This window comes from Pinus tabuliformis, chromosome 4_1, assembly GCF_031772625.1.
Source record: "Pinus tabuliformis cultivar Carrire ecotype Pingquan chromosome 4_1, CPIR1, whole genome shotgun sequence".
NCBI classification, from domain to species: Eukaryota; Viridiplantae; Streptophyta; class Pinopsida; order Pinales; family Pinaceae; genus Pinus; species Pinus tabuliformis.
The window spans coordinates 46,637,550-46,649,926 of NC_142303.1; positions in this window are offsets into that span (position 1 = coordinate 46,637,550).

Genomic DNA, 12,377 nt, shown 5'->3' on the forward strand with positions numbered 1-12,377 from the left:
GGTACACATTCCAAGATAGCATTCCAGCAAGTCTGTACAGCTGAGTTAGCATATAGTGAAAGGCAGATTTTTTGGGCACGATTGTCAAGGAGGCCGTACAACAGTTTGCACAGAAATTGAGGAGCAGAAATCTGAGTTTGCTGGCACGATTTTCAAGGAGGCCATACAACAGATTTTCAAGGAGTCCATATAGTAGTTTTTGGCACAAAAATCGAGGAAATCGCACAATAGAATTTCTGGCAGCTTGCATGATTTTCTAGGCAGGCCGTACAACAGAATTTAAGGCTGAAAATTGGCACAGAAATTGAGGAGGATGTACAACATTTATTACTGTTCAGATTTTGCTGTTTGCAAGTTTTTCCAGTTGGTTGTGAGGCATGGAAAACAAGATAAGTTGTAAAAGTTTACTTGCTGATTTTTGCTGAATATTTCTCACTGTAAAAAGCATTTTCCAGAAATAAGAAAGAGCTCTCGAACTAGTTTTCCCCAAGAGTTGTAGGGGGTTTTTCCAGGGTCACCTTGACTAAAAATCACTGTGTTTAAATGAGTTAAATGGTTGTTTATATGTGCTGATTTTTATATTTATGCATTTTCCAGCATTCTGTAATTTTTCCAGAATTTGTGTTTTCAACAAAATTTATTTTCCAATTGTTGAATGTATGGATATGGGAAAGGGCATTTAACTATTTTGGAGAAATAAGGTGAAACTGAAAACCGGGGTAGGAAATGAGAAATTTTTACATGGTATCAGAGCTTGAGTGCTGAAGTGCAGTTTGGGACAGCAAGGAGGAAAATTACAGCCTGCTGATTTTTCACTCAGAAAATTCCAGCAAGATGATTTTTCACAAACAACAGTTTTATCTTTACTACAACAGTGCTATTTTTTCAGTTTTAGGACAACAGGATGTCATTGGGATTGAGGGTGGAGGATAGGTTGGATGGGCATTCCAATTACAGCGTTAGGAAGGAGAGAATGCAGAGTATCTTTGAGGAGGTAGAAGTCTGGGACATCATAGTGCATACCACACAGAACCCTGTTGTTGTGCCTACTGATGCTACTCAGTTGGCTGAGTATAATAAAAAGAACAACAAGGGTAAGTGACTGATTCTAGATGGAGTCAAAGATCATTGCATTCCTCATGTGAGAGGAAAGAGAAATGCCCATGAGATGTGGACAACATTGTCCAATCTCTACCAGAGTACCAATGAGAACCGGAAAATGGTCCTAAAGGAGAAGTTGAAGACCATTAAGATGGGTAATGATAGTGCAGCTGGATATCTCACAAAGATTACTAATGTGAGAGATGAGTTGGCAACAGTTGGAGAGGTCATTCCACCCAATGAGTTGGTGCGGATTGCAATGAATGGCCTCCCCCGTTCATGGATGAACTTTGCTGATGGGGTTTGTGCACGTGATACCCTTCCCACATGGGAGAGGTTTTGGGATGATTGCATCCAGACAGAGATGAGGAAAGGTCAGCTTGGGGCAGCCAAGCCAGTTGAGCAGGATGAGGATGTAGCACTGTCGGCAGGAGGCAAGAAAGGCAAAGGGAAGAAGCAGGCTTCGACAAGCAATGGTGGGGGCAAAGGCAAAGGTAAAGGTAAACAGGATAACAAACAGAAGGACTATTCTAAGGTGAAGTGTTGGAATTGTCAAAAGATGGGACACTATGCAGTTATGTGTCCGGAGAAGAAGAAGAAGAAGGGGAAGAACCAGAGCGTGGCAGCTTCAGTAGAGGTTGAGGACTTTGCAGTTCGTTTTGACCGGGAGTTTGGGTTCACTGCATATGAGTCCTCTAGTGGAGGATCACCTGCCACACAGGTTCAGAGGGAGCATGCTTTTCCCTCGATTGACGGAGCATCTTCAGGTATCTGGTATGTGGACAATGGGGCTTCACGTCACATGACAGGAGTCTGTGAGTACTTCTCAGAGCTTTCAGAGAGTGGGACTGATATAGAGGTAGTACTCGGTGATGACAGAGTTGTTAGAGCAGTCGGTGTGGGGACACTGACATTTCAGAGGGAGTCCAAACCTCCCTTGAAGGTGTCAGATGTTCTTTATGTGTCAGGGATGAGGAAGAACCTCATATCCGTATCAACTTTGGAGGACAGAGGATATGAGGTACTGTTCAGGGGAGGACAGGTGTTGATGTATCCCATGGGCACTCCAACTGATTCAGCTAGAGTGATAGGTGTACGCCATGCAAAGGTGTACAAGTTTGCATTTCAGTCCCTTTTGGCATTGAGAAGTAGTACCGACAGCAAAGCTAGCAGTTCTGAGCTATGTGAGATTTGGCACCGTAGGATGGGGCATATGTATCATGGAGCCTTGAGGACATTGCGGGAGATCACTACAGGCGTGCCAGATTTCAGTACTGAACACTTTGATACTTGCAGAGGATGTGCGATGGGCAAGTTTGCCAAATCCACTTTTCCCAGCAGTGACAACAAAGCAACCGGGATTCTTGATTTGATTCATTCTAATGTGAGCGGTTGGATGTCTCATGTTTCCTTGAGTGGATATGAGTACTATGTTTTATTCATTGATGATCACTCCAGGAGGACTTGGATTTATTTCTTGAAGACTAAGAGTGAGGTCTTCAAGTGGTTTTAGGAGTTTAGATCTCTTGTGGAGACACAGACAGGTCGGAAGATCAAGTCCCTGAGGTCGGACAATGGAGGAGAGTACACCCTTGGAGAGTTTTTTGACTATTGTGTTGAGGCGGGCATTAGGAGGGAGTTCACTATTCCTTACAACCCCTAGCAGAACGGGGTTGTAGAGAGGAAGAACAGATCCATCGTAGGGGCTACCAAAGCAATGTTACATGATCAGGGGTTGCCATTGTTCTTGTGGGTAGAGGCCTACAACTCAGCTGTTTATTTGCAGAACAGGAGTCCGCGTCGTGCCTTGGGGCACATGACTCTGGAGGGGGCTTTTTCTAGGAAGAAGCCTGATATTGGTCATCTTCGTATCTTTGGGTGCATCACATACTCCTACATACCCAAGGAGAAGAGGACCAAACTAGAGCCCACTGCAGAGAAGGGTATCTTTGTGGGCTACAGTGAGACCTCAAAGGCCTTTTGGATTTACATTCCTGCACAGAGGAAAGTTGTTGTCAGGCGGGATGTGAAGTTCGAGGAGGACAGGTCCTTTAGGAGATCACGGGAGTTAGAGTATCTGGATCAGCCAGACCCTCAGCAACAGTTGAGTCAGTCGCAGGGATCCAGTAGGCAGGGATCGGGAGGATTTGGAGGTACATCTATGAGGATGTCAGGTCCGTCAGTGAGCAGTGGTTCACTGAGCCAGAGGGGTGGTGCTCCGGGAAGCATGCAGAGCAGTTCACTAGGGAGTCCACTGATGGACAGTTCACACGGTACCTCAGCTTCTACAGGTTCAGGTGCAGGTAGGAGGATAGCAGACAGACAGTCAGGAGTTTAGGCTCCTGATGATGATGATGATGAGGAGTTTCATTCTCCAATGGGAGAAGTGCGCTCAGGGAAGAGGAAGCCCAAGTGGCTTCAGGACACCTTGAGAGATGCCACATCTATTACTGAGCCTAAGAGGCCGGTTAGAGAGAGTAGACCACCTGAGAGGTTTTGTAGTTATATGGAAATGACTGCTAGCATCCTTGACTCTGAGCCTTCTAGCTATGAGTAGGCAGCTAGCCAACAGGTCTAGAGAGAGGCCATGCAGGAAGAGTATTCTTCTATCATGAAGAATGATGTTTGGGAGGTGGTGCTGAGGCCTGAGGGCAAATCCGTGGTTACTTCCAGATGGCTTTATAAGGTAAAGCATGTTGTAGATGGCAACATTGAGAAATTCAAAGCGAGGTTTGTGGCTAGAGGGTTCTCCCAGGTAGAGGGAGTTGATTATGAGGAGACATTCGCTCTCGTGGCTTGATATACTTCGATCCGCTCCATTATATCGATAGCAACAGAGATGGGTTAGAAGATCCACTAGATGGATGTGAATACTGCATTTCTCAATGGCTTCATACATGAGGAGGTGTACATTGAGCAGCCACAGGGCTTTGAGGTGCATGGGAACGAGTACCATGTGTGCAGACTGAAGAAGGCCCTTTATGGCCTGAAGCAAGCTCCCAAAGCTTGGTACTCCAGGATAGATACATACTTGCAGGGGATGGGTTTCATAAAGAGTGAGGCAGATCTGAACCTTTACTTTATTGTGATAGGTGAGGAGCCTCTCATTCTGGTGCTATATGTAGATGACTTGGTCATTACAGGTGCAGAGAGACTCATAGAGCACTGCAAGAGAGATCTTGCGGCGGAGTTTGAGATGAAGGACATCGGCTTGATGCATTACTTTTTGGGTTTGGAGGTGTGGCACGAGGAGGGGAATTTCTTCCTGGGGCAGGGGAAGTATATTGTGGACATCCTTGGCAGATTCCACATGGAGGATTGTAAACCCATGTAGACACTAATGATTACCAACTGGAAGAAGCTTCATGCTTCAGATTCCGAGTTGGTGGATCCCACATTGTACAGGCAACTGATTGGTTCCTTGATGTATTTGGTCAACCCTAGACCAGATATTTGTTTTGAAGTCAACACGATGAGTCAGTTTATGTGTGAGCCTAGGAAGGTTCACTGGGTGGCTACAAAACACATTTTGTGATACTTGCAGGGGACAGTGGATTATGGTCTGGACTATAGGCAGGGTGATGGAGTGAGATTAGTAGGTTATACTGATTCTGATTGGGTAGGTTGTGCTTCTGATAGGAAGAGCACTTTAGGGTGCTGTTTTGGGTTGAGTTCGGCAGTAGTGTTATGGTTCAGCCGGAAGCAGCAGTCAGTAGCATTGAGTTCAGTGGAAGCAGAGTATATGGTAGCCAGTCTAGCTAGTTGTGAGGCCATCTGGCTTCGCAAGATGTTCTTTGGCTTATTTGGTCAGCTGTTGAGACCTTCAGTGATTTATTGTGATAATCAGAGTTGCATTAAACTCACGGAGAATCCAGTATTTCATGACAGGTTAAAGCATATCAGGGTCAAATATCATTTCATCCGAGACTGTGTTTAGAAGGGCATTGTGAAGCTTGAGTATATTCCCATTGATGAGCAGGTTGCAAATATTCTTACCAAATCCTTACCACGGGGCAAGCATGACTACTTCAGAGACAAGATGGGTGTGGTGAGGAACATCTTCCTTCGTAAGAGTGAGTGTTGAAATTTGGTACCAGAGGACAGGTGGTTCCCTAAGGCTTTGATCTTTGGCCTAGGGAAAAGTGTCCAAAAATAATTTAATTTTTCTCGTAAAGTGACTTTATAATTTTTATAAAGTCAAATCTAATTTAAAAGTGACTTTAAGTGATAAAGTTACTAAAGTCTAATTTTAAAGTGACTTTATTAAAGTCAATGTAAAATTAGAAAGGAAAATTGACTTTGGAAATAAATGACTAAGTGGGTCTTTATTAAAGTGGGGCGAATTAAAAAATAGAAAGTGAGATTTAAATGAGCATTTAATCTCAGCCCTAGATCTCAATCTATTTCAGCCATTGGATTTAGGGATCACCCAAAAGTCACTTAAGGTTAGATTAAAGGAGGAAAAGGAGGAAAAGGTCATTCATTCTTTCATGAGCAGATTGAGAGAAGGAAAGCAAGAGAGCAAGGGAGATTTCTGGACAGGGAGGAGAAGGAGACAAAAGCTTGGCACACATTCCAAGATAGCATTCCAGCAATTCCGTACAACTGAGTTAGCATATAGTGAAAGGCAAATTTTTTGGGCATGATTTTCAAGGAGGCCGTATAGCAGTTTGCACAAAAATCGAGGAGCATAAATCTGAGTTTGCTGGCACGATTTTCAAGGAGGTCGTACAACATATTTTCAAGGAGGCTGTACAACAGATTTCGGCATAGAAATCAAGGAAATCGCACAATAGAATTTCTGGCAGCGTTCACGATTTTCTAGTCAGGCCGTACAGTAGAATTTAAGGCTGAAAATTGGCACAAAAATCGAGGAGGACATACAACATTTATTTCTGTTCAGATTTTGTTGTTTGCAAGTTTTTCCAGTTGGCTGTGAGGCAGGAAAAACGAGATAAGCTGTAAAAGTTTACTTGCTGATTTTGCTGAATATTTCTCACTGTAAAAAGCATTTTCTAGAAATAAGAAAGAGCTCTCAAATTGGTTTTCCCCAAGAGTTGTAGGGGTTTTTCCAGGGTCACCTTGACCAAAAATCACTGTGTTTAAATGAGTTAAATGGTTGTTTATATGTGCTGATTTTTATATTTCTGCATTTTCAAGCATTCTATAATTTTTCCAAAATTTGTGTTTTCAACAAAATTTATTTTCCAATTGTTGAATGTATGTATATGGGAAAGGGCATTTAACTATTTTGGAGAAATAAGGTGAAACTGAAAACTGGGGTAGGAAATGAGAAATTTTTACACCTTTACTTCGAAAATTGATTATCATATGTTTTATGGCCTAGCCACTTTATAATATACATTTATTGAAAAGAGCCACATTAACATGATGGATCAGACTTTAGGTATCAAATATTTCCAAAAGGATTCTTTTGATATCAAAGTCTTAATGCCTAAAAGCTTCGATATATGTTTAATCAATATGCCACATTGTTTAATGATTAAGGCTTAAAGCTTATGCACACATCTTGGTCTCGGGGGCTATTTTATTCATTAATATAATTAATTAAGATGTTTACAACATATTTTTTTTTACAAAGTTTTGTTAATAAACAAACTTAATCAAACTTAGGAAAACTATATAAAAAAAACAAGTGTAAATAAAAAGGAAATTAGACTTTAAATGAAGCAATCACACTCAAAGTCTACATGTAATGCCAAAAAGGTCCCCATGTCTATTATGATAGAATACAATGGAGGTGCTATGTGTTCACTACAACAATGGCGACACACTGGGGGGAAGCAATTATCTCTGTCATAAAGATACAAAACCTAGTTCAAAATTGAAGGAATTATAATTTGACAATTTAAAATGCTCAAAATTAGATATCCTAACCATTTTGTCCCTATTATATGTTGTCAAATAAATAGATATACCATTATTGTTCATGAACTTGTACAAATTTACCCCATGAATTCAATGTTTCAGTAAATTTATATATACAACAGTGAACTTAGTTAGGCATTAGTTTTCGAGTAAACAAACTAATCAAGAAAACATAGTATTAATTTAACCTCCATACCTTAGGAATGGCCACTACTGCTAGCAGGTGTCTATAGCCTCGACAATGATGCCTTTTAACCCTTTTAGGTGTTAGTGTCCCATCTATTAGGAATAAATGCATAGTTGCAAAAGATCACCTTAAAATTATTTGAATGCCAATTGAAGATCACTATCCTAGCTTCGTAACTAGCTAACAACAATGCCATGTAAGAGATATAACACGGTGAACAAGCCAGCTCGTGATGTGACCTCTTGTCTCTCAACCTTGTGCTCGAAAGCCATTAGCTTGGCTTGGTGACCAATAATGATAATGTCATAATGTTAGAACTTATGATCATGGTAGGTCGTCTCGTGATGAGACCTCCTATCCTTCAATTAACCATTTTTATTTTTATGTTTAACTATGGTTACTATTAATTTCATAAAGATTACATAATAGATGGGGTGGAATACTGCTCCTTAAGAGAAAGGGATGGCGTAAAATGCTTTAAGTTGACTACTATTCACTTGACTAAACTTGTTCACCAAAAGAACTCATGACCTCAAGTAACTTCTATTAAATGTGTTTTACTTACTTTAAAGATACGGGTTAAAGAAAGTTCATTAAAAAATAACAAAAATATTTAAACTCAAATAAAAATAAACCAGGGACTCTAGTGTTTAGGAAAACTGAAAATGAACATAAATGAAATCATTTTCATTGAAGTGATCCTTAGAGATTAGGTTCTGTTAATATAAATTAGAGCATACAAATAATTTTCCCAATGACTATGCCAAGATGAAAGAGAAAACATTACTCCATTTTATTGTGAAATGAAATGAAAAGACAATCAAGAGAATGAACCTTGAGATACATCTTACAAGATAATATAGAGAATTAACATAAAAATGAGATTATGTTGATTTTATCTTGTGGGATGATTTGTTAATAAATCTCTTTTGTTTGAAAGCATAGTTATTGATTTAGAGTTATTGTTGTATACTTTGACATGGGTTTTCTTACTTTTGTAAATATTTCTTAAAGATAGTTTGCGAGTATTTAAAGATTCAATTTTAAGAATAAGACTGACAATCAATTTCAAAATTTAAGCAAATTAAGATAGAGAAAACTCCCTGATGTCATATGATGATTGTTCTTCTGAAATGCTAGTTGCCAATAAAGCTGAATCTATAAATCAAATCCATGGGAACCTGCAAGAAGAACAACACAATATAAGAAATGAATAATGATTAAAAGAGAAAAAAAGCTGAAATAAAGCTCAAACTAGATGCAGATGAACATATAGTTTATACTTGGAAGAATTCAATTATAGTTTTACCTGAAGAATCTTCATCTTCTCCCATGTATTAATCAAAGTTCAAAATCATCTTCTTATTCAATTTAAAACTACTGTGAAACTACACCTAATCCTAATCTAAAAAGAGGACTAAGACTAAGTAAATTAAAACTTCCAGTGTAACCATTCAAGTGCTTTGTTTACTGCATGTACACAAAAGTTAAAAATCAGTAAAAAAAGCACAAATGAAACAACAAAAATAAATATGAATTGATTAAATACATCTAATGCTAAAGTATGTACAAACATGAAATTATTTACAAATAACCTATTTTAAGGCCATCCCTCTTGGAAAGTTTTCTCCAAGAAAATATCTATCAGATCATAAAAGTATGGGTGTATATTTGTCGGAGATTGAAAACTATCTAGAAGAGAAGGTAGCAGGTCAGATTGTGTAGGAATACTCTCAAGAGTTAAACTTGGTCGACAATGCCTTAGAGAATAAAGAGATATTTGAAATGAGATGAACATTTTCTTTTTTTTTTTCTAGTTAAGACTAACCTAAGTACCCATGGGGGATTTGAATCGGTGACCTATCGCAAGAAGTGCCTTAACAGCAAACTCATTCACCGTCAATCCAAAGCCCCGTGGGCGAAATGAGATGAACATTAAGTGAAGATGGATTTTTTTTTCTTGATATTCAATCAATTACATATTCATTATTCTTTATTAATGAATCTCAAGGGTATTCAATACTGGGATTTTGAACATGCCTGCATAAAATATCAGAAAATAAAACATAACAAAAGAATCAAAAGAAAGAAAACAAAACCAAATCATTATGTACATTATAATTACAAAATAATGTTACAAGGAAACTTTGGAACATATCATTAAATTCAATAATTGAATTTCCACTAAAAGGACATTCCAACAAAATGTTATAGATGCAAGTTCCCGAAAGTAAATCAGAATGAATTGCATTAGAAACTTACAAAACAGGCTCATAAAAATTTTCAAAACTAAATTCGTGTTTAGTAAGACGAGACAATATTACAACACGTGAATCTTCATGAGATGAATCAGTTTTTAATATTAGTGCACTTTGTGTTATGGGAATAAGTACCCTAGGGCTTTGGGTTAGAACCCAAAAAGAGCAGGAGAAAACTACAACAAGAAACACTCATTCAACTCAGGAAAAATGCTAATATTAAAAAACTACGTAAGAGCGACTGTACTCGGATTTCCTTTGTTCGAGTAGGTCCCGCAGGGTTCAAGCCCTCTGCAACTCCCGATGTTCTTCAAGCCTGAAAATCATTCAATTCGAACATACATAGCAGTATAGAAGTAAAGCATATTCATGAAATTCAACTTTATATCATATAAGCAAATGATTGATCATACATCAAAACAACATTTGTATATGAATTACAACATAATTTGATGCATAAACAAATTTAATTTCAAAAACAAGACAACATTTATTTTATTGTAGTAAGCTATAAATAACATGGAGAGAATTCACCTGAGTCTTCTTCTTCCGGCTCCAAGCGGAACCATCCCATGAATTTGTCCTATCCCAGCCTTCAACAATCTTCTTCCATAACCAACACCATGATATCTCAAGCAAGAGGGAGAATATCTATAATCAAGGAAACAAGGGTTTTCTGAAGCTTGGGGAAGTGCATGAGGCACAGGGATTCATCAGAATCAATCAGGGATAATCTCAATATAATAACTCTATCTCCTCTCCTCCTTTAGGCCTTCCCATATAAGTCTATTTATACTTCTCCCAATTAGTTTTTTAGTTGGGAAATAGTTGGGCCACGGGCAATAGGAGGTAATCAACAGGTAAAACCTGTGAAATCCACCCAAAAATTAAGGAAATTTAATTTTTTTAAGTGTTTTAACCCATATACATGGGTTGGGTATTGACTAACCCACGTGTACATGCTTTTATCTCAGGGAAAAATAGCATACAGGGAATAAAACACTGTTTTTAATATATTTGGACCAAGTCTAGAAGGAGGGGTTTCCCTAGGCCATAAAGCAAGCATCACAAATACCAAGCGTGATAAATGGTGCTATAACAGATGCCCCCTAATATATGAGGTCAGAAGGGGTACATGATGACCGAAATGTATTAAGTATATGGAAAGAATCTGGTCGAAACTGAGAAGGACTTCAGTAGAATTCAGCCTGCCAAGCCATCAAAAGAGATCATAAAGAAAATGTTGTCCGATGCGGGCATACCCATGCTCAGAGAAAGTAAATCATGTCCACATATCAAGTGAAAGCGGATCCAATATGTATACAAGTATAAAGAACTGAAAGTACATAATGGATCATCTGATTGTGATCGAAAAAGTACATGTTTGAATATCACATATAAGAAGACGATCAATGATGCTGAAGGATGAAGTTGATCACTGATGTCAAAAAACTAATCCCAATAGTACCAAATGAACATGATGGAATAAAATTATACTACATCACAACTTGGATGCCAGCATATAAGATGTCGCTGTGAAGAATTGCAAAATATGGTGGATGGTGTCAACTAGTAGCAACAAGAGCAACTGACGAGTGAACCAAAACATGCTGATGCAACCCAAGGTCTTCACCGACCGCCATGGTACATTTCTACACAATGGGAATAAATGACCTGAGGTCGACCATGTGAGAAATCGTTTGATTACCGGTCATTGATGTATACTGTTAACAAACACGAGACTACTCATCGATAATGAAAACGAGAGTCAAGGTACCCTGTATAATCTAACAAGTGCGAATAAATGAGCTGAAGTCGAACACCTGGAAGAATCTATCAATCAGGGGATAATGATGGTTTCCCACTGTTGATAGTGAAGGAACCTGCCACTGATGACTGCAAACCCCAAGGTACTACTAGATGGACTCTAGATCTTTGTCCCAGAGAAAATGAGTTGTAGTCGATAGGAAAAGATCTGCTAGAAGGAAGGCATTATGACATCCTTAATCAATCTAGTGCGAGTGTAACTCGTATGCCAATAACGTGGAAGGAATCGGATGAAAAAGATGTAGTAACCCAACCAAAGCATGTTTCTGACGTACACAAGATGTAGCTAGTGCATGATAGAAACCCTCTGAAGCAACCAATAATGAAAGCTGACACAGAGGCGAGGAATCCACCAATAGGGTCAAATGGAAACCAAGGCACTGCATGATCCAGATTTAGACAGGAACACAATAGATTACAGAGATAACCATAAATACAGAGATGCAACGGAAATAATACTTCATTTCATTAATGGAAAATACTGAAATATGCTTACAACCAGAAATGGAATAAACCAGCTAGGGCGATGGTAGCTTATCTCTGAGAAGAGATGTGTCGGCTACATGCCTCTGAACTGTTCCAAACTGTGTTACAATGAGGCTCGAAGGCCTATTTATTGTTGAGAAACAATGGAAAACCCTTCACATCCTGAAACCTAACCCTAGAAGATGAAACGCCAAATTGTGGGTCCCGTTTGGGTAAATTGGTACATCAATTTCCCGGGGTCGTAACTTTGGCATACGATCTCCGTTTGACGCGTACGATAGCTCGTTAGAAAGATCTATCCGAGTACTACCACTTTGGGAGGCAACATGGGTCCATGGACCCATGTTGCCCCAGATTCCCAAAAAAATTTCGTTTAGGGCCTCAAAATGGCTCCAGAAGTTCAGGACCCGAAAAACTGCTAAAAATAGTAAACTGTGCTACAATTTAGGAAACTGAAACAGCTGAAAGAGACAGTTGTGGGGGTCCAAATGGGATAGGTGGGTGGCCACCAACATCCACCTGGATCATTCCTCCCCCCTTAGGAAGCAATGGTCCCCATTGCGTTGAGTTCCTCCATCTACTGAACTTGTCCTGCAATCTCTGATGTGTCCAGTGATGGTGGGAAGCAT